Genomic DNA, 24744 nt, shown 5'->3' with positions numbered 1-24744 from the left:
TCCCTCTAAACCCACTTTGTTGAGTTTTTATCATGAATGGATGTTGTATTTTGTCAAAAGCTTTTTCTGCATCTGTTGAGATGATCCTGTGGTTTTTGTCCTGCTCGTTAATGTGGTATATCATATTGATTTGCAAAATTGGAACCACCCATGCATCCCTGGAATAAATCCAGCTTGGTCGTGGTGAATGATCCTTTTAATATATTGTTGAATGTGGTTTGCTGATATTTTGTTGAGGATTTTTGTGTCCATGTTCATCAGGGATATTGGCCTGTAGTCTCTTTTTTTATAGTGTCTTTGTGTGGTTTTGGTATCAGGGTAATGCTGGCCTCATGAAATGAATGTGGACGTTTTCCTTCCTTTTCTGTTTTTTGGGATAGTTTGAGAAGAGTAAGTATTAAGTCTTTAAATGTTTGGTAGAATTCACCTGTGAAGCCATCTGGTCCTGGTCCCAACATGTTTGTTGGAAGTTTTATTTTTGTTACTAGTAATCAGTCTGTGCAGATTTTCTATTTCTTCCTGATTGAGTTTTGGAAGATTGTATGTTTCTAGAAATTGATTGATTTCTTCTAGGTTGTCCAGTTGGTTGGCACAGAATATTTTTGTTGTAGTCTCTTATAATTCTTTGTATTTCTGTACTGTCAGTTGTTTTTCTCCTTTTGTTTCTGATTTTGAGTCCTCTTTTTTTCTTGATGAGGCTGGCTAAAGGTTTATCAAATTCTTTTCTCTTTCAAAAAACTAGCTCTTGGTTTCACTGATTTTTTTTTTTTAAAAAATTTTATTATCTCTTTCATTTATTTCTGCTCCATATTATTTCCTTCTGTTTACTAACTTTGGGCTGTTTCTTCATTTTCTAGTTCCTTTAGGTGTAAGGTTAACTTGTAATTTGAGCTTTTTCTTGTTTCTTGAGGTGGGCTTGTATCCCTATATATTTCCCTTTTAGAACTCTCATTGTATCCCAAAGATTTTGGACCATTGCTTTTTTCATTGCTTCATTGACCCACTGGTTGTTTAGTATCATGGTTAGCCTCCACCTTTTTTTTTTTCCAGTTTTTTCCCTGGTAATCAATTTCTAGTTTCATAGTATTTTCATTGAAAAAGGTGCTTGATATGATTTCAGTCTTAAATTTTTTGAGACTTGTTTTGTGGTCTAACATATGATCTTTTCTGGAGAGTGTTTCATGTGCACTTGAAAAGAGTGTGTATTCTGCTGTTTTGGATGGAATTTTCTGTATGTATCTCTTAAGTCTGTCTAGTCTGATGTGTTGTTCAAAGCCACTGTTTTCTTGTTGATTTTTTGTGTGGATGATATGTACACTAATGTGGGTGGGGTGTTAAAGTTCCATACTATAGTTGTATTACTCTCAGTTTCTCCCTTTATGTCTGTTAATATCTGCTTTATGTATTTAGGTGTTCTGTGCTGGGTGCATAGATATTTATAATTGCTATTTTCTTCTTTGATCCCTTTAACATCATGTAATGCCCTTCTTTGTCTCTTGTTACAGCCTTTGTTTTAAAGTCTATTTTGCCTGGGGTGCGTGGGTGGTGCAATTGGGTGAGTGTCTGATTTTTGGTTTTGGCTCAGGTTGTGATCTCAGGGTCATGAGATTGAGCTCTACATCGGGCTGTGCACTCAGTGCGGAGTCTGCTTGAAATTCTCTCTCCCTCTGCCCCTCCCACTTGTGCTCTCTTTGTCTCTAAAATAAATAAATCTTTAAAAAAATAATAAAGTCTGTTTTGTCTGATATAATTATTACTACTCTGGTCTTTTTTTTCCTTCCATTTGCATGGGATATCTTTTTCCATTCATTTACTTTAAGTCAGTATGTGTCTATAGGACTGAAGTGAGTCTCTTTTATGCAGCTTATAAATGAGTTGGTTTTTTTAAAATCATTCAGTCATTCTATGTCTTTTGATGGTAGCATTTAGTCCATTTACATTTAAAGTAATTATTGACAGGGGTGTGAACTTCCTGCCATTTTGTTACTTATTTTTTGGTTGTTTTTATAGTTCTTCTCTGCTCCTTTCTTCTTTTGCTCTCTTCCTTTCTGGTTTGATGCCTGTCATTAGTGTTGTGTTGGATTCCTTTCACTTTATTTTTGTGTATCTATTTATAGGTTTTTGATTTGTGCTTATCATTGGGTTCATATATGGCATCCCATGTTAGGTTGTTGGTTGGTTAAGTTCATACACATTCTAACAACACTGAATTTTTACTTCCCCTCCATGTTTTATGTGTATCATATTATGTTTTATATCTTTCTATTTTGTGTATCCCTTCATTGGATTTTTGTAGATATAATGGCTTTTACTACTTTTCTTTTTTAACCTGGCTTTATTAGTGATTAAGATACTATCTTTATTATAGTTTGCTTTTACCTGTGAAATTTTTTTCTTCATAATTTCTTCTACGTATAGCCTTTTTTTGTTTACCATTTAGACTTCCCTTTGACTTTTCTTGTAAGGCTGGTTTAGTGGTGATGAACTCCTTTAAGTTTTGTTTGGGAAACTCTGTATCTCTCTTTCACTTCTGAATGGTAATCTTGCCATGCAGAGTATTCTTGGTTGTAGGGTTTGTTTTTTTTTCTCCCAACACTGAAAATATATCATGCTACTCCGTTTTGGCCTGCAAAGTTTTTCCTGAAAGATCAGCTGATAAAGCTATGGAAATTCCCTTGTATGTAGCTGTTTTGCTACTTTTGCTGCCTTTAAGATTCTTTAATTTTTACCATTTTAATTATTATGTGTCTTAGTGTGGTCCTCCTTGGGTTCATCTTGGTAGGGGCTCTCTGTGCTTCCTGGATCTGGATGTCTGTTTTCTTCCCCAGATTAGGAAGATTACATCTTCACATAAGTTGTTTGTCCCCTTCTCTCTCCTCTTTCTGGGATCCCTATAATGCAAATATTATTATGCTTGATGGTGTCACAGAGTTCCCTTAACCTGTTCTCAGTTTTTAAAATCATTCTTTTTTCTTTTTGTTCGTCAGTTGGGTTGCTCTTCTTTACCCTGTCTCCCAGATTGCTGATCTGTTTTTCTGCTTCTAATCTACTTTTGATTCCCTGTAGTGCATTTTTCTTTTTAGTTATTGTATTCTTCAAGTCTGACTGGTTATTTTTTATATTTTCTATCTCTTGGTTGAAGTTCTTACTGAGCTCACCTGCTCCTTTCTCAAATCTGTTATCTTTATGACCATTACTTTGAACTGTTTATCAGGCATATTGCTTATCTCTGATTTATCTCTGATTTTGTCCTGTTTTTTTCATTTGGGACATACTCCTCCATCTCTTCATTTTGTCCAATGCTCTGTTTGTTTCTGTGTATTAGGTAGGTTAGCTCTGTCTCCTGCTTTTGAAAGTAGTGGCCTTGTGTAAAGAGGTCCTGTGTTGCTCTGTAGCATAATCCCCTCCCTGGTCATCAGAACCACACACTCCAGTGGTGTCCCCTGTGTGGGTTGCATGTGTAAGTTCTGTTTTGACTGAGATACTATTGCTGTGGGCATGTTTGTTGGTGGGCTGGCCTTTTAGCCCAGCTGATTATAATGAGCCACTTCACCTCCTCTGGGGGCACAGTGCAAGGTTTGCTCCTCATGCTGTAGAGAAGCCCAACTAAAGCTGCTGTGGGCTCATTGGTTGCTGGGGCTGGTACTCAGCCTAGCAGCCTGCAGTTCACCTCTGCCCAGTTCAGGCACACAAATGACAGGCCTTGCCCCCTCCGAGGCAACTAAAAGGCACAGCTGCCGTGACTGTGGGCATGCTGGATTATCTCTCCCCCATCCCCAGGGCAGGAGTCACTTTGGAATGGTGCCGGTCCTAGCCAGGGCTGCCTGTAGAGTGTGGCAGGGCAGGAGCTGGTTTGGAGGGGCGCGTGCTGAGGTGAGTGGGTTGGGTGGGGCAGGTCTGCAGGGGAACAGGCTGGGTGAGGGCAGGAGAAATGGCACCCACCGGCGCTTTTGTTCCCAGAGAAATCCCCGGTGGATCCCTGCCCATCTGGCACACGTTCTAAGACTGGGTAATAAATCTTCACATATACCCCAGGCACCTTTCAAACTGCTGCATCTGTACTGTGTCCAGGGCTGAGTTATTTAGTATGCTGCCTCTTTAAGGGTGGAGGGTCCGTTTCTCTCACCTGCCGGCTCTCGCAAGTTAAGCCCCCTGATTTTTAAAGCTTCTGAAGTTAAGCCCTGCTGGTTTTCTAAAGCAGACATAAGGGAGACTCTGCTTCTCAGTGCATGTCCCCAGGGCTGGAGGTGTCCTGTGTGGAGTCTGTCCCCTCTAGTTGCACCAGGGGTTTGCTTTCTAAATGTGTCTTCAGCCCTTCTACCCTGTTGCATCTGGCCTTCTCTCTACATTTAGCTGTGGAAGATCTGTTTGCCAATCCCCAAATCATTTTTGGATGTAGTTGTGTCTGTGGGGTGACATGAGTCTGGTTCTCCACCATCTTCCCCCAACTTCCTCTGTGCTGAGTATTTTTTAAAAATTGAACATCTAGCCAAGACTTACACGGTTTCATCTTCTCATGGAGTTTATGTTCTAGTGAGCAAGACAAACACTATATAAATAAAACAATAATTGTGCTATTAAATAAAAAGGTGCCGTGGTGAAGACCAAGGGGGTGGTGTTGAGGGTGGAGGCAGGGCTACTTTAAATAAGATGACTAGTGTAGGTTGCCATGATTAGGCAACATTTTAGTCTGGCCCAGAAAGTTGTGAAGGAGGCTGTAGGAGGCATAGAAAACTGTGGACTTGGAGTAGCAAAGAGTTCAGTGTATTCTTGGAACTGTCAAAGCTTGGATGGAGCTTAGTGAGCTGAAGGAGAAGGGGACACCCCAGGCTCTTTGAATAGGGCCCTACTAAGTATTTGCTTAATGAATGAGTGAATGAGTGTAAGATTTTGATAGCCTTATTTCTGGCAAATCATTATTGCATACTAAAATTCCTTATTGCAGAGTAAAAGGTGATCATGAATGAGGTGGGTATCACTGTGGATGATGGTCAACTGGTCAACTCAGATTTGAGAGCAATAGCTCAATTGGGTGCACAAATTTAGGTTCCTCTGGGTTACAGGCCCAGAAATCTGGTTTCATCAGTACGCCAACAGTAGACCAGTCCCTTAGGAAGGAACTTATTCCAGGCAAACACACAAGGCTCTGATGTGTAATTCTGAATGTTGGTTTACATTGGGATCTTTCTCTCTAGTGAGCAAGATACCATATTAATGTGTGCTGTATGGGGCATCGCTTTTTCCAGCATCAGGGCTTTGGGAACGTGGGTTTGTAGTTGGAAGTTCCCCTAAATAAATTTATGGAGAAGAAAACTTTAATGTTAAAAGTGTTCTCTGGATTTACTATCTTTTTAGGATAGGACTAGATTTATGTGTACTTCTAGGTCACTGGTTTGCTTTCACTAGGCTACCTTTTCCCTTATATTTTGACAGAGTCTTTGTTTTGTATGTATTTTGTATGTCAATTTTTTCCTGATTTTAGAATAACAGGCGAATATTTTAGAAATTCACTGTACAGAGAAGACCACTGTTAATACATTGATGCCTATTCTTTTTTTTTCTATATGAATTTGTGTATACAGAAGGCTGCCCAGTGAGGCTGACTTCAAAATGTAGTTCTGTTACCATAAAATATTTAAAGCAGGTGAGTCAGAGGTGACACCAGATCATCTTTGAACAGACTTCTGCCTTAGTAAGGTCGTCAAAGTGCCTCTTGGGTTATGATTATAATACAAATATTCTTGTATTTTTTTAATGTGGACAAAGCAATCAGAATACAAATAAATGATAGTCACTTTTGGCTTGTTTCCCTCTGCTTTTTTTTTTCTTTTCCCCCTTCCCATACGTTCATCTATTTTTTTCTTAAATTTCACCCATGAGTGATATCATATGGTATTTGTCTTTCTCTGACTGACCTATTTCATTTAACATAATAAACTCTAGCTCCATCCATGTCATTACAAATATCTTAATGATAGAGAACAAACAGGGTTGATGGAGGGAGGTGGGTGGGGGATGGGCTAGGTGGGTGATGGGTTAAGGAGGGCACTGTTTTGACTAGCACTGGGTGTTGTATGTAAGTGATGAATCACTGAATTCTACTCCAGAAACCAATATTGCACTGTATGTTAACAAAATTTAAATTAAAAAAAAAAAAAGACTACAAATGAATGAGATGGAGATACTAAGTAATCTGCTTAATAATCATAAGTGTTTCTCTTGAGGGAAAGTGCATCTCAACAGAAATTTATTTTAAAAATGTTTAATAGAGTGTTTAAGACTTTGCAAAGACATATGCAAAAGTTAAGAGACTAGAATAATGAGCCCCCAAAGACCTTCACCCAGCTTGAAGTTGACTCTACTATGTCGTTTATACCCCAACTAGTCTCCCCCATTATTTTGTAGCTGTCCCCAAGGAGCATATCATTTCTTCTGTGAATATTTCAATATGATCTCCATAAGATCAGGACTCTAAAAACAATAAACATGATATGATTTTTATCTGCAAAAAATGGACAATGATTTCTTAATATACAGTAAGTATATACATTTCCCTAATCTGTATTTTACATATACAGTTTGCAGTTGTAGCTAGTGGAATGACGAGATTTAGGTTTGATTTTACTATACTTCCTGTTCCATACTTCAAAGTTCACTGGAGCCCAGTAACTGAGTGCATCCCACATTGGAGGGAAGGGGGTGTTCAGCTCTTCCTCCTGGGGAAAGGGAGGGAATCCAGAGAGCTATGTGATGTCAAGTAATTTTTTTTTTCCCCCTGGTTGTCTCCTTGAGGCTGGTAAGGAGTGGAAGAAGGAAGGAAGAGCTCAGAGCTGAATAGGTATCCTGGGCTGCCAGAACTGAGCTGTAATGACTACAATTTTAGGTTTTCCTTTTATGTGTAACTTTATTTTTTTATTTTTATTTATTTATTTATTTTTAAGATTTTATTTTATTTATTTGACAGAACGCGAGAGAGGGAACACAAGCAGGGGGAGTGGGAGAGGGAGAAGCAGGCTTCCCGCAGAGCAGGGAGCCCGATGTGGGGCTCGATCCCAGGACCCTGGGATCATGACCTGAGCCGAAGGCAGACACTTAACAACTGAGCCACCCAGGTGCCCCGAAACTTTTATCTTTTTATTTTGTAACTTTAATGGCATTTATTAGGTGCCTACTATCTAGCATCAACAATTAGTTAGCAAAGCAAAGTTGAGAGAAGTAGAGCACATAAGTTGCAGTAAATAAACTCAGTGGTTCTCAGAGAGAAGCCAGAGAATACCAGTCATGAGTGACAACCAAGACATCTAAGCCCCTTACAGGAATCCTCAGACATTCAGGAGGGTCTTGAATTTCCTTATAGTAAAAGAAGAGGTTTGATTTCTTTTCATTAGATCTTCAGGAAAAAGATAATTCCAGAAGGCTGTGGTTCTGGGGTTACTTGTGATGCATCCGAGTTTTCATAAACCAGTGGATACAAGGAGATGAATCTATTAGGGATTACAGTGTGAAACAGATTTATTACATGGACTTCAATTTGCTACAATTATTAACATGTTTGCTACAACATAGACTCCAATAGGAAAATAGTTGTTATGAGTAGTAGGAACACATAACTTTTTGTTTTTAATTTTAGTTAACATACAGTGTTATATCAGTTTTAGCTGTACATGTAGTGATTCAACACTTCCATACATCACCAGGTGCTCATCACAGCAGGTGCCCTCCTTATTCCCCATCACCTATTTAGCCGATTCCCGCATGCCCCCACCTACCTCCCCTTGGCAACCATCAGTCTGTTCTCTATAATTAAGAGTCTGTTTCTTGTTTTGTCTCTTTCTCTTTTTTTCCCCCTTTGCTTGTTTGTTTTGTTTCTTAAACTCCATATGAGTGAAATCATATGGTATTTGTCTTTCTCTGACTGACTGAATTTCACTTAGCATTATACTCTAGCTCCATCCATGTTGTTGCAAATGGCAAGATTTCATTCTTTTTTATGGCTGAATAATATTTCGTTTTATATATATACACCACTTCTTCTTTATCCACTCATCAGTCGATGGACACTTGGGCTGCTTCTGTAATTTGGCTATTGTAAATAAAGCTGCTGTCCTTTTCCCATTGGATGTTCTTTCCTCTGTTGAAGATTAGTTGACCATATAGTTGTAGGTCCATTTCTGGGTTTTCTGTTCTGTTCCGTTGACCTATGTGTCTATTTTTTGTGCCTGTACTATACTGTTTTGATCACTACAACTTTGTAATATAACTTGAATCTGGAATTGTGATGCCTCTGGCTTTGCTTACCTGCGCCCCGCCCCCCCCGCCCCCCCCCCCAAGATTGCTTTGGTATTTGGGGTCTTTTGTGGCTACGTGTAAATTTTAGGATTGTTCTAGTTCTGTGAAAAATGCTGTTGATAACTTTGAGAGGGTTTGCATTAAATCTGTAGATTGCTTTGGGTACTATACACATTTTAACAATATTTGTTCTTCCAATCCATGAGCATGGAAGAACACATAACTCTTTATTTGAATGGCTGGCTGCTTAGGTTTTTTAAATTAAATTTTTTATTGTTATTTTGTTTATTTTTAGCAGTAGTGAACTGCTACCAAGATTGCTAGTTCAAGGCCAACAGTAATAGAATTTTAATAAGCTCATAAGTGTATACATTCAAAGGCTATGAGGTTTGTTTTTTCTCAGGTTCTTATGAAAATATCTTTCTTTTCAGTTTCCACATTTACTGAAGTAAGTGTAACTCTCGGTTCATTCATGGCACATTATTATTGATTAATGCAAAACCCTCTTTTGTTTTATATTAATGCATTCCCCATCTCTACTGCCATTTCCCATCTCTACTGTCCAATTCCTTAATCTCTGTTATAATGACTATATGTCCCTCCATTCTGTCTTTTTAATTCTTAATGTGTATGATGCTTCGTGTGTGTGTTTTAACTTGATATAAATGGTATTTGGACTTTGTGTGTGAGTGGCTTTCTTTAGAATTTTCTCTGAAGTATGTATTCAGGAGTAGGATTTCTGGGTCATTGGCTATCCCTGTATTTAATTTTTTCAAGTACTGACAAAGACCTCAGAAAGTGGTAATACTGTATTTCTGGTCATAGCTAAAACTGTTGCAGCCATTATAAGAAACTGTTGTCAGTACTTGGGTTTATATGAGTTTATAATTTTTGCCATTTTATGTACATAATAGTATGTACTGATAAAATTTGCATTTCTCTGAATATGAGTTTGAGCATGTCTTCATGTTTCTTGCAGTATTGTTTCTTTTGTAAGTTGTTTTATTCATATCTTTTTTACACTTTTCTGTGAGGTTTTCTTTCTCTTAATGATTTTCATTTCAATTATTTCCTCCCCATTTTCTATCCATGTGTTGACTTCGTGTGTGTTGACTTTCTTTAAACGGAGACTTGTAATTTTGTTATTGGAATGTCTGTTACTTTTTTTCTTTAAGGTTCATTCTTTGAGAATATTGTATAGGGAATAGTTCTCTACCTCAAGATCATGAAGATATTCTCCTATGAATGTATCCTTTTATTAACTTTATACCTTAATTTTGCTTTTCATGTTTTGGTTTCTAATAAACCTGGAGTCCACATATGAAGACTAAGTGAGGTAAGAATTCAACCTTATTTTTTCCATGGAGTGCACCAATTTTCCATCATTATTTGCTAAATAATCCATCATAATCTCACTGATTTGTGATATGACTTCTTTCACACACCAATTTTTTACATACAGAAGGATTTGTTTCTGGGCTTTTTATTCCATTACATTAGTCTTGTCTGATTCTATGTCACTGTTTTTTGTTTTGCTTTGTTTTCACCCTGGTTTTATACTAGGTCTTAATTTCTTATAAGGTCTTTTAATGGGATAGTGATTATCCTGGGTTTTTTATGTGGATTATAAAGTCAGCTTCAAATAATAACAATCTCTTGCCTGTTATTTCTTTTTCTTATTACATTGCCAGAATGTTCTATACCATGTTGAACTGTACCTGTGGTGGTGGTATTTTTGTCTTGTTATTGACCTTAAAATAAATGCATCAAATTTTGTTCCGTTAATTATGATGTTTGCTATAAGCAGGGCATTAATACATAGCCATCAACAAGTTAAAGAAATTCAGTTCTATCCTTTTTTTTTTTTTTTTTAGGAAAAAAACGATAGTTAAATATTGAACTTTATCAAATGTCTTTCCTACGTCTTCTGCAGTAATCATGTATTTTCTTCTTGACTCCATTGCTCTGGTAAAATCCATTTATAGATTTTCTGATAGTAAATCATCTTTGTATTTATAGAATAAATTCTTAATAAAATAAATACTTAATGAAAGTATTATTAGGGTTATTTTTCAAACTCCTAGCTAGATTCTGTTAGCTGATATTTTATGCAAGTTTGCTTCTATCTTTGTTAGTGAAATTGGCCCATAATTTTTTATATTGTCTTCATCAGTTTTTTTTTTTTTTTAAGGTTTTACTACCCTGAAAAATGGACATCTTTCGCAATTTTTCTAATTTTGGATAAACTAGAGCTTATCTGTTTCAGTGCAACAGAGCTCCCCTGTAAGACTTTCTGGGAAAAGTTTCTCCAAGAGATTGTTTTTCAGATTACTATTTCAGTTTCCTTTATGTTATTGGTGTATTCAGGTTTTTTACTTCATATAGTACTAACGTTGTCATTACCATATTTTGTCTAATCTGTCTTGTAAGTTTTCATTTGGAGTATATTACATATAGTTTTTCTTACAGTACAGCTTTTTAAATCTTTATGATCAGTATAATTTGTCCCTGGATTTAAGTATATTCTGTTTACTTGCATTTTATTATTGTTTTGTTGAACAGACTTTCCTGAAGTTGTCTGTAATAGTCTTCTTAAAGAGGGAGCACTGGGTGTTATATGCAACTAATGAATCGTTGAACACTACATCAAAAAAAAAGGGGGGGGGAGCTTCTGGCACCATTACTTTCTTTTTCTATACAATTTTATTGTTTTATATTGGGTCCTACCCTTTATTATTTTCTCACTTTTAGTTTCTTTGGGTGTATTTTCTTGCTTACATTTTCATTTCTGCTCAGTCATTTTTCAATTTTACTTGTTTGTATTTGGAGCCCTGGATTTTCCTCTAACAAACTTCTCTTAATGAGCATCCATATAGAACACTGCCCCCAACAACTTCAGGATCAACTTTCTTTGCAAGGACCCTATAGTTTAAACAAATATTAGAAGATGGAAATCCTTCAAAGAATGTTCTCTGATAACAATGCAATTAAGCTATAAATCAATAACTATAGGGTAATTAGAAAAATTTAATGTAATTCCAACAACTTAGGTCACAGAAAATTTTAAATAGAAATTAGAAAACATTTGGAACTAAAAGTTCATGGAGGCACTACAGATAAACACTTCTAGCTAAATGGTACTTTGAGGGCAAAGTATAGCTGTAAACCCTTATTTTAACAAAAGGAGTAATAAAGTTATGAGCAGAAATTAATGAAATAGAAATGCATATTGAGTACTGAATATCAAGTAAGCTCAAAGAAATACTAACACTGATACCTGTTTGTTAACAGGAGGCACATATAAATGGTGGGGAGAAAGAGGACACAACCAGAGCTGCTGTAAACAGTGAAAAGGCAAGAAAATACTGTGGACTCCATGTAAAGGCTATAGTCTAAACATCACCTTATACCCATTCAAATGATAAAAATCAAATGTCTGACAGCAGCACGTATTGAATGGAGAAGATCTGGATCAACAGTATCATGTAAAGCTTTGTGCTGGGAATGGGAGCCATTTTACAAAACAGTTTGGCATTATCTTAACGGTTAAACATTTATATGCTTTACCAGCGCTCCCAGGCCTAGGTGCAGAAGAAACTTGCAAAATACGTAAAGTAGCTCTTAGCAGCTTTATTTATTAAAGCAAAAACATGGAAGCAATCCAGATACCCACAAACAAGGGGGTGGATAACGAAAGTCTGTTCCCAAATGATTATGTTAGCTATCAAAATGATTGAGCTAAATGTATATGCAAAATTTCTGTTACATAAAATTGAGTGAATAAGTTCCCAAAAGGTTAAATGTACTGTGATGCTCAGTGTAAACAAAAAATATACTCTCTTGGAACGCCCCCCTCCCCACACCGCCCCCCCCCACCTGCCCTGTGCAATAGGGATTAGACTTCATGAAATTTTGTTGGGTGGAAATATAGTAATAGCTGCTCCATCTTACAACATATGTACCCAAGACCCTTGAACAATATGAGTTTGAACTGCGTGGGTCCACTTCATGTGGATTTTTTTTCCAATAAATATATTGGAAGTTATTTTGAAGATTTATGACGATTTGAAAAAACCTGTATAGGAACCATGTAGCCTAGAAATATAGAAAAAATTAAGAAAAAGGTAGGTCACGAATGTATAAAATATATGTTGATATTAGTCTGTTCTATCATTTACTACCACAAAATATGCACAAATCTATTACAAAAAGTTAAAATTTATCAGAATCTGCACACATTTAGAGACTGTGCATGGTGCCATTCTCAGTTGAGAAATGTTAAATGAAAAGATGCAGTATTAAATCGTAACTACAGAAAATTAACTGTTGTACATACTGTCCTACTGTAGTAATTTTGTAACCACCTCCTGTTGCTATTGGGGTAAGCTCAAGGGTTGCAAGCATCTGCTTAAAATGCCACATAACACTAATCACCTCTCTGTAAGCAGTCTTTCCATTAAATTGCATCTCACAATAAAAAGTGACCTTTCTTGGTTCTTATGTATTTTTCTTCATGTTTAGCGTGATACCATAAACCTTGAATAACACATGGGGCTCATACAGAGTGCCACCAGTGATGCTGGAAGTGCTCCCAAGAAGCAGGGCATAGTCGTGACATAAGGAAAAGTTGACTTGCTTGATATGTACCATAGATTGACATCTGCAGCTGAGGTTTCCTGCCATTTCAAGATAAATGAAGACACTATAAAGACCATTGCAGAAAAAAAAAAAGAAAAGGGGAATTTGTGAAGCCATCTTGCCCAGCTACATCAGCAGGCACAAAAATATTTCACTTTTTGCGAAATACTCTTTGTCTCATTGCAAGTACAGCTTTTATGTGGGTGCAGGATCACTGTAAGAAAATCATACCTGTCGATTCTAATAGGATTCGAGAAAAAGGGAAGTCATTATATGACAACTTTATTTATTTATTTTTTAAGTAGGCTCCATGCCCAACGTGGGGCTTGAGCTCACGACCCTGAGATCAAGAGTCGGATGTTCCACCGACTGAGCCAGCCAGCTACCCCCATTATATGACAACATAAAAGGAAGATGAAGGATCTAAAGCAGAAGAATTTAATACCAGCAAAGGATGGTTTGATAATAGTAGTTTGGCTTAAAAAATGTCACACTAACAGGAGAAGCAACTTTTACCCAACCAAGAGGCAGCAGATGGGTTTCCAGACACTTGTAAGAAAATCACTAAGGAGAAAGGGTATCTGCCTGAACAGGTGTGTTTTTTGTTTTTGTTTTTTTTGTGTGTGTTTTTGTTTTTTGTTTTTAATGCAGATGAAAATACCTTGTTCTGGGGAAAAAGTGCCACAAAAAACATTTATGAGTAAGGAAGAGAATTGAGCACCAGGATTTAAGGCAAGAAGGGACAGGTTAACTTTACAATTTTGTGCAAATGCAGTTGGGTTTGTGATCAGGATTGTGCTTATCTGTAAAGCTACTAACCCCCGAGCCTTAAAGGAAAGAGGTAAATACCAGCTGCTAGTCTTCTAGTTACACAATAAGAAGGTCTGAACAATAATAGCATTCAACATTTATTCCGGATTGGTTCCTTCAATTCATTGTCCCTGAAGTCAGGAGGTACCTTGCCAGTAAGACACTGCCTTTTAAAATCCTTTCAATATTGGACAATGCCTTGGGTCACCCAGAACCCCATGAATTTAACAATGGAGGCATTGGAGTGGTCTACTTGCCTGCAAACACAGTGTCTCTAATTCAGCCTCTAGATCAGGAGATCATAAGGACCTTTAAGGCTCATTACACATGGTACTCTATGGAAAGGATTGTCAACCTGATAGAACATCATGAAAGTCTGGAAGGATTATACCATTGAAGATGCCATCGTTATTATAGAGAAAACCGTGAAAGCCATTAAGCCCAAAACTATACATCCCTGCTGGAGAAAACTGTCTAGATGTTGTGCATGACTTCACAGGATTTAAGACAGAGCCACTCAAGGAAATCATAAAAGAAATTGTGGATAATGACAAAAAAAAAAAATGTGTGTGTGTGTGGGAAGGGTTTCAAGATAATGGATCTTGGAGACATTCAAGAGCTAACAGACACCACACCAGAGGAATTAACAGAAGAGGACTGGATGGAAATGAGTGTTTCTGAGCCAGCGCCAGACTAAGGAAGAAGACGTAGCAGAAACAGTGCCAGAAAACAAATTGGTATTAGACAATCTGGCAGAAGGGTTCTGATCACTAGGATTGCTTTTGACTTCTTTTATACTATGGACCCTTCTTTGACATGGGTACTGAAACTAAAGTAAATGGTGGAAGAAGGATTGGTACTGAGAGAAACATTTTTAGAGAAATGAAAAAGCAAGAGAGACCAGGGCTCCTGGGTGGCTCAGTCAGTTGGCGTCTGACTCTTGATTTCAACTCAGGTCATGATCTCAGGGTCGTGAGATCAAGCCCCACATTGGGCTCTGTGCTCAGTGGGGAGTCTGAAGATTCTCTCCCTTTGCCTCTCCCCACACACTTGCTCTCTCAAATAATAAATTTTTTAAAAAGTCAAATTATATTTATGTAAAGTTACATCAAGTGTGCCTGCCTCCTCTTTCATCTCCTCCACCTGTTCACCTTTGCCACCCCGAGACACCCAAGACCAACCCCTCCTCTTCCTCTTCAGTCTACACAATGTGAAGATGATAAGGATGAAGACTTTGATGATGATCCATTTCCACTTAATAGTAAATCCTCATGCTGTTAATACACTGGTTTGTTAATAAACCTATCTGGTGTGTGTGTGTCTTTGTGTGAAAGCAAGAACTGTAGATGTTTTTGGGTCATCATCATCATCATCGCCTAAGTATTCATCATGTAGAACGTCATGTGCAAGACTTGCATGGAAATGGATAGCTTAACCTTACATAGGCATCAGGTGAGTGATATTTAATATAAAATTACTAGTGTGTTAATTTTCTTACTGTTTTATAACTTGACTTTCAAAGGATTACATCACCATACAGTGTATCTCTATCTCATAATTGGAGAACTTGTGTTTCAGCCTATCATCACAGGTAAGTGGGTTTTTTAAAAAACGTAACAGTATTTCCAATACTGTTTCGTGAATATGTAATACTGTATGCCATAAAAATTTTATAAGGATTCATTCATTTGCATATAGGTAAGGCTACTGTGAAGTGATTTTATCAATTATTAGTCTACCATAAAACAATCATATTGTTGCTTCTTACCAGTGCATGAATCATTATACTTGTAAATAACTATGAATTTCACATTATCTTTTCATTTTTGATATCTACTGTTAGTAATATGTATAACATCTACAGTGTTTTGCATCATATAAGACAGTATGGATAGAGATGCTGATGATTCCTCTTGTAAACAGTTGACATAAAGCATAATACTGTAAATTTTTTTTTTCTGCTTCAATTTATTTGTTTCAGGGGTACAGGTCTGTGATTCATCAGTCTTATACAATACACAGCACTCACCACAACACATACCCTCCCTAGTGTCCATCACCCAGCCACCCTATCCCTCTACCCCCCTCCCCTCCAGCAACCCTGTTTGTTTCCTGAGATTAAGAGTCTCTTATGGTTTGTCTCCCTCTCTGGTTTCATCTTGTTTCATTTTCTTCTCTCTTCCTCTATGATCCTCTGCCTTGTTCCTTAAATTCCACGTATCAGTGAGATCCTATGACAATTGTCTTTCTCTGATTGACTTATTTCACTTAGCATAATACCCTCTAGTTCCATCCACGTCGTTGCAAATGGCAAGATTTCATTTTTTGATGGCTGCGTAATAATCCACTGTATATATATACCACATCTTTATCCATTCATCCGTTGATGGACATCTGGGTTCTTTCTATAGCATGGCTATTGTGGACATTGCTGCTATAAACATTGGGGTGCAGGTGCCCTTTGGGTCACTGCATTTGTATCTTTGGGGTAAATACCCAGTAGTGCAATTGCTGGGTCATAGGGTAGCTCTATTTTTAACTTTTTGAGGAACGTCCATACAGTTTTCCAGAGTGGCTGCACCAGCTTGCATTCCCACCAACAGTGTAGGAGGGTTCCCCTTTCTCCGCATTCTCACCAATTTTTTTTGCTTCCTGACTTGTTAATTTTATCCATTCTGACTGGTGTGAAGTGGTATCTCATTGTGGTTTTGATTTGTATTTCCCTGACGCCGAGTGATGTTGAGCACTTTTTCATGTATCTGTTGGCCATGTAAATGGTTTTTTTAAAATGATTTTCTTTTTTTCCCCTCTAGCTTACTTTATTGTAGAATACACCATATAATACATATACAAAATATGTGTTAATTAACTGTTTATATTATTGGTTAAGTCTTCTGGTCCACAGTAGGCTACTAGTAGTTGAGTTTTAGGAGAATTAAATGTTATACAAGGATTTTCAACCTGCCTGGGGTGAGGTAGGTGCCCCTAACCCCACATTGTTCAATAGTCAACTGTATTGTGTGTGTGTGTGTGTGTGTGTATGAGCATACATATATGTGTGTATGTATATATAATCCATATGTATATTATAAGATTCAGGAAATACTCTGGGTTGGGGTTATGGAGTGGAGAAGGATCACATAGGTGTATAAAGATTTATGTCTTTATGCAAGGGTTATGAGATTAACAAACATCAAAATAGCAAATAATTTAGCATAATGACATACTAAGGGAGAGAAATCATCTGATAATCTTAGTAGGTACACAAAATCATTTGTTAGAGTCAGAATCCATTTAAAAGGAAAAAAACCCCTTAAACTAGGCATACAAGAGAATTTACTTAATCTGGCATGTGGTATCTATAGACAATACTACTACAAACACCAAACATCCCCCTCCATGCTTCTTATTACTGGCATCTAATTACTAGCATTAATGTATATTTGTTACAATTGATGAGCCAATACTGATATATTATTGACCAAAGTCTATGGTTTACATTGGGGTTCACTATGTTATACATTGTATGTTACTGGCATATATATGATATATATCCACCATTACAGTATCATACTGAATAGTGACACTCTCCTAAAAATCTGTATTCCACCTATTCATCCTTCCCTTCCTCCCCTCCCCGAGCTTGTGGCAACCACTGATCTTTGTACTGCTGCTGTAATGTTGCCTTTTTCAGAATGTCATGTAGTTGGAATGATATAGTAGATAACCTTTTCAGATTTGCTTCTTTCACTTAGTTACAGGCATTTGAGTTTCCTTCCACTTAGTAACAGGCATTTGAGTTTCCTTCATGTCTTTTGATGCCTTGATAGCTCATTTATTTTTAGCACAGAGTAACAGTTCATTGTCTGCATGTACCACAGTTTATTTAGCCATTCACATACTAAAGGACATCTTGGTTGCTTCCAAAACCTTGTTCTTAATATTACTTGAAAGTTCAAGAATTCCCATTGAGAATGGGAGCTTGTCAATGACGCTCACTACCAATTCTATTGATCATTGTACTGGAGCTAGCCAATAGTCAGCAAAAAAAAAAAAAAACAAAACAAAACAACCCACAAAAACCATGTTAGGGTTGGGAGGTAAGTAATAAAACTTACTATCCATAGATGACTTGAATGTCTGTATGGGAGGCCCAAAAGAATGTAGAAAATATTTTTAGAATTAATAGAATTGAGCAAGTTGTCCAGATAAAATACCACTATACTAAAACAAGTTGCATTTTTATATGCCAGCAAACATCAGTTAGAAAATGAAAATTTAAAAACATACCATTTATAATAGTATAGAAAAATATGAAACATTGAGATAAATTTAACAAAAATTTACAAGAAACTAAGAAAATGATAAAACTATATTGAAAGAAATTAAGGAGCACTTAAACGGATGGAGAGAGACAGAGGATTAAGATTCATAATGTGAATGTCAGTTTTCCCAAAAATAGAGTCATTGTAATCCTATAGTAAAATCCCATAGTAAAAATCCCAGCCTTACTATTTTGTGGACCTTTGATAAAAATGATTCTCAAATTTGTATTGAATTTCAAGACCTAAGTATTGGCCCACTTGTGAAGAAGAATGATAAGGTGGGCCCTCTTGAATATAATGACTTCTAAAGAACTGAGGAGAGTGTGTTTTTGTTACAGGGGTAGAGCAGTAGATCAATGGAGCAGAACAGAGAATTGAGAAAGAGAACCACATGTTATAGGACTCCTGATATATAACAAGGTGGTTTTCAAATAAGTGGAGAAAGGATAGCTTTTTTCAATAAATACTACAATATTAAATATTATTCAGCAAATGGGACAATCGGGTGCCCATATTTTAAAAAACGAAATGGTGGGGGGCACCTGGGTTGTGCAGTAGGTTAAGAATCCGGCTCTTGGTTTTGGCTCAGGTCATGATCTTAGGGTTGTGGGATCAAGCCCAACATCAGGCTCTGCATTGCACAGAGAGCCTGAGGTTGTCTCTCCCTCTCCCTCTCCACCGCCCCCCCCTCACTCGCATGCTCTCTTTCTCTAAAATCTTTAAAAAAATGAAATGAGACCCCTACTTAACACCATATACAAATTCCAGGAAAATATCTTTGTGTTTTCCACGTAGGGAAGAATTTCCTAAACAAGACTACACTCACATATGCTTGCCAAAAGCAAAATAAAGTGCATGCATGCATAAAGACACACATGCATAGCATAATAGAAAAGATTGTTAAATTCATTTACTTTAGGATGAAGAGTTTCTTTTCTTAAAAGTTACCATAAAGACAATAAAGACAAAAGTCACAAACTGAGTGAAGATAATTGCAAATCATATAGTTGACAAAAACTGATATCCAGTATAGAAAGAAAATTCCTACCAAATAACCCAAAATAAAAAGAAGGAATTTTATAAAAAATGGGAAAAACATGAGAAAAGGTACTTCACAAAAGAGAAAATCTGAATGTCAATAAACATGAAAGCATGGTCAACTTAATTATTAATTAGGGAAATCAAATTTTAACTATAATAAACATTCCTATTAGACTGGTGATATTACAAAGTCTAATGATTCCTGGTATTAAGAATTTGGTGCAGTTGGAACTCTTGAGCACTACTGATGAGAATGTAAATTGGCTCAACTACTTTGGAGACTAATTTGGCATTACTTAGTAAATTTAAATATGTGCCTATCCTAAGATACAGTGGTTCTACTTCTCAGTTTTAACCAGAGAAAATCTTGCACATATGCACTAGAAGACAGTGTAAGTGTATTTATAGCAGCCCTAAAATGAAAATGACCCAAGTATTGGTAGAATGTATCACTGTGGTATGTCTAGATGATACTACAACAAAAACGAGATCTACAGTTGCGTGCAACATGAATGTGAAACAAAATTATCAGGCTACAAAAGGATACATGTAATATGATTCCACTTAAGTAAAGGAGAGGCCCAAATTAGGCAGTATTTTTAAAAATGTATACATAGTTGGAACAGTTACGAAGTCGGAATCAGGGCAGTGGGTTACTCTTGCAGGGGAGGAGAGAGGATGTGACCCTTGGGAGAGGAGCAGCCAGGAAGCTTCTAGGGTTTTGGCAATATTTTCTTTATAAAAAGGTGTGGTGTTTACCTAGGTGCTTGCTTTTTTAAAAATGATGATTCTTTGGAAAATGTATATTTTACCTTCACGAATATATATTATTAAAAAGAAAACCACAAGCCCAGAATGGTGTCACTTAGGCAAAGTCACCAAGCCAGGGCTTAATACTTAACCTGATTGCAGTTTCAACCTTCCCCAGAGATGTAGCCTTAACCTGTCAGGCATTTTCTGGTCAGCACCAATGAGGTAATCTGTCACAGGGGTCCTCTCTGTCCCCCAAAGGAAGATGAGGTAATCCACATAATAAGACCCCCTGCTCTTCCCTCTAAGGGAAAGTGACCTTGCCTAAAACAATCCTTTGTTTTGCTAAAACTTTCTTGTCCCACCCTCCTTCCTATGAAAACCTTCCATTTTATACAACTTCGGAGCTCCCCTCTACTTGCTAGATGGGAAGCTGCCAGGTTCATGCATCCCTTGATAATGGCAATTAGACCGTCAAATTTACTTAGTTGAATTTTGGTTGTTTAGCAGTATTTTACAGTAGAAATACAATAGAAAAGTTTAAATGTGATCACGTATGAAAACTTTTTAACATATGCATGGCATATATTTTTTGTTTTATTATTATTAAAATGTTTCCTTCTAAATAGAGTTGTAGCTGTATCTCACAAGTTTTTCATGTAGTGCTTTTATTTAGGTTGAAGTCTTTTTTAAAATTCCCTCATAATTTTCTCCTTAAAACAAATATTATTTAGTAGACTATCTTATAGTTTTCAGGTACATAAGATTGCTCAGTCACCCTTCCTCTGTTTTATAATAGTGCTGCATTATACTCAGAAAACATAGTCTCCGTGGAGGTAGTGTTTTTTTAATTTATTTTTTTTTGAGACATTGAATAAGTTTATTTGTAGCTTGAAATAACAATATGTACTTAGATGAATAAAAATACCTTTATTGAAATTCCTGCAGTGAAAATAATCTTGGTATTGCAATCCTGAAACTCTCTACACAATTCTCTCTTTCCCCATAATGGCCTTGACTTTAATATTTCTATTTTTGATAATCTGAAGTTTCTTAGTCCTGTAGCCACAATAATATTGCAGGATAGGCTGTGATTTTCTCTGTTTATATGTATTGTTTAGTGTTAATTTTTTCTTTTGAAGATTTTATTTATTTATTTGACAGAGACACAGCGAGAAAGGGAACACAAGCAGGGGGAGTGGGAGAGGGAGAAGCAGGCCCCCCGCGGATCAGGGAGCCCGATGCGGGGCTCGACCCCAGGACTCTGGGATCACGACTTGAGCCGAAGGCAGACGCTTAACGACTGAGCCACCCAGGCGCCCCTAGTGTTAATTTAGAACACACTCAGCCCATTTCCTTGTCCCTTAGGGGGTGTGTGTATGCACACACACATGTGTGTTTCTAGTTATATAAGTAAAATTTAACTTTTTTATCCTGTTTTATCCAGTTGTCATTCTATGTGAGTTCATGTTGTCTACTAATTTGGTACTGTGGAAACAATGTTTTTTAAAAATTTTAAGACCGGTTTATAAAGGGTGATGATATCCCTTGTTGAAAATTTCCCCCTCAATTTGGTTTTTTTTTTTTTAAAGATTTTATTTATTTATTTATTTGAGAGAGAGAGAGAGAGAGAAACAGCATGAGAGGGGATAGGGTCAGAGGGAGAAGCAGGCTCCCCGCTGAGCCGGGAGCCCAATGCGGGACTCGATCCCAGGACTCCGGGATCATGACCTGAGCCAAAGGCAGTCGCTCAACCAACTGAGCCACCCAGGCGCCCCTCAATTTGGCATTTTAATTTCAATTTACTCTTCTTTTCTTCATCTCTTTAAGGAACAAATATCCCCAGCTTTTCCTTCTTTCATCTAGAGTGTTTGGTCTTCTTTTATTGCAGAGAGAAGATGATCATTTGGCAGATAATGAATATAGCCTGGACTGCAGAATCGAGTTGGAGGTTGAAGTATGTGAGCTCTGATTTTTGCCAGTTCCATAAGTCAGTGAATATCACATCTATTCAGACAGCTTCCAGATAATAGATAACTTTGCCATATAGTGACCCCACATTTAAGCATGTCAAGATAATATAACCTTCTGACTCCTTGTCAAAATTTTATCTTTTAAGTGACTTCATAAATATACTGTGCACACTTAAGCAATCCAAGGTAAAACATCTCTTCTGTCTATAGTGAGAGAATAACATTGACATTTGTCAAAGGTCAGGGCTTCAGAAATTTAACATTAATAAATCTGTGAACTGCTAGTATTTTTATATCGTGGTAGTAAAAAAAAAATAGGTTTTTTCTTTCTTAAAAAACATGTTTTAGTTCCTACCAAGAGTTTCTAAGCACATTGTTTTTGTACTAAAATCCAATCTGTTCCATATTTTTGACTCAAAAAAGGTAAATCTTTTCTAAAAAGCAGTCTATTTTTAAGGATTATCTATGTAGAAGGAAAGTCTAGGAAATATGTAAGCCTCAGTACAGGCTTTTCCACATGCCTTGAACTGTTTATATATATACATATGTGTGTGTGTGTGTATATATATATATATATATATATATATATATATACACACACCACATCTTTATCCATTCATCTATCGATAGACACTTGGGTTACATACATATCTTCACTATTAGAAATACTGCTTCAATAAACACAGAGGTGCATATATCTTTTCAAATTGGCATTTTCATTTTCTTTGGGTAAATAACCAGTAGTGGAATTATTGGATTGTATGATATTTCTATTTTTAATTTTTGAGGAACCTCCATACTGTTTTCCAGAGTGGCTGTACCAATTTACATTCCCACCAACACTGTATGAAGATTCTCTTTTCTCTGCATCCTAGCCAACCCTTGTTGTTTCTTTTTGATACTAGCCATTCTAACAGGTATAAGGTGATAACCCATGGTGGTTTTGATTTGCATTTCCTTGATGATTAGTGATGCTCAGCATGTTTTCATGTGTCTCTTGGCTATCTGGATGTCTTCTTTGGAAAAATATTCATATTCTTTGCTCATTTTATTTTTTTAGAGAGCAAAAGGGAGAGAGAGAGCATGTGAGTTGGGGGGAAGGGGGAGGGGGAGAGAGAGAATCTCAAGCAAGCTCCCTGCTGAGCGCAGAACCCAAGATGGGGCTCAATCTCATGACTCGGAGATCATGACCTGAACTGAAATTTAGAGTCAGACACTCAACTGACTGAGCCACCCAGGCACCCCTATCCTTCATTTTGTTAGTGTGGTGTATCACATTGATTGATTTGCAGGATCTGAGCCATCCTGCATTCCACTTTATCATGGTGAATGATCCTTTTCATGTATTTTTGAATATGGTTTGCTGATATTTTGGTGAGGATTTTTGCATCTGTGCTCATCGGGGATATTGGCTTGTAGCTTCTTCCCCCGCCCCCCCCCTTGTGTTTTTGGTTTTGGTGTTAGGGTAATGTTGGCCTTGTACCATGTATTTGGAAGCTCTCCTTTCTGTTTAGTTTTTTGGGATAATTTGGGAGAGTAGGTATTAACTCTTCTTTAAATGTTTGGTAGTATTTACCTGGGAATTAATCTTGTTCTGGACTTCTGTTTGTTGGGAGTTTGTGATTACTCATTCAATTTCATTACCAGTACTTGGTCTGTTCAGATTTTCTATTTCTTCCTGATTCAGTTTTGGAAGATTTTATGTTTATAGAAATTAGTCCATTTCCTCTATTTTGCCTAATTTTTTGGTATATAATTTTTTGAGGTAGTGGCTTATAATCCTTGTATTTGTATTTCTATGATGTTGGTTGTTACTTCTCTCCCCTCTCTGATGTTATTTATTTAGGTCTTCTTTCATTTTTTTCTTTTTAAGATTTATTTATTTTAGAGAGAGTGCATGTGTGCATGATGTGGGGGAGGGACAAGGGGAGAGGGAGAGAATCTCAAGCAGACTCCCTGCCGAGTGTGGAGCCCCACTTGCGGCTTGATCCCACAACTCATGAGATCATGAACTGAGCTGAAACCAAGAGTTGGACACTCAGCCTGCTGAGCCATCCAGGTGCCCCTTCTCTCTTTTTTTCCTTGATGCATTTGGCTAAAGGTTTCTCAATTTTGTTTCTCTTTTGAAAGAACCAGCTCTTGATTTTATTGATCTTTTCTATTGTTTTTGTCTCTATTTTTTTTTTCACTTTGATCTTTGTTATTTCCTTCCTTCTACCAACTTTGGGCATTGTTTGTTCTTTTTCTTGTTCCTTTAGGTGTAAAGTTAGATTTTTTTTTTTTGAGACTTCTTGTTTCTTGAGGTAGGCAGGTATTGCTATAAAACCTCTTAGCACTGCTTTTGCTTCTTCCCAAATATTTTAGACATTTTGTCTTCATTTTCATTAGTTTCTTGGTATTTTTTGATTTCCTCATTGATTTCTTCATTGACCCATTGGTTGTTTAGTAACATGTTGTTTAGCCTCCATGTGTTTGTGTTTTTTCCAGTTTTATTCATATAATTGATTTCTAGCTTCATATTATTTTGGTAGGAAAATGCTTGATATGATTTCAATCTTCTTTAATTTATTGAAACTTTTTTTGTAGTCTAACATGCTCTATCCTGGAGAATGTTCCATGCACACCTGAAAAGAATATGGATTCCGGGGTGGGAGGATGGGTTAGCCTGGTGGTGGGTATTGAGGAGGGCACATTCTGCATGGAGCACTGGGTGTTATGCACAAACAATGAATCATGGAACACTTCATCTAAAACTAATGATGCAATGTATGGGGATTAACATAAGAATAAAAAAAAAAGAATATGGATTCTGCTGCTTTGGATGGAATATTCTGTATATATCTGGTTAAGTTCATTTGGTCTAATTTGTCCTTCAGAGACACTGTTTCTTTATTGATTATCTGCCCGGATGATCTATT

The sequence above is a fragment of the Neomonachus schauinslandi genome, chromosome 11 (genome assembly GCF_002201575.2).
Source record: "Neomonachus schauinslandi chromosome 11, ASM220157v2, whole genome shotgun sequence".
Lineage (NCBI taxonomy): Eukaryota > Metazoa > Chordata > Mammalia > Carnivora > Phocidae > Neomonachus > Neomonachus schauinslandi.
The sequence above is the reverse complement of the archived record's forward strand: the minus strand, read 5'-3'. Positions refer to the sequence as shown.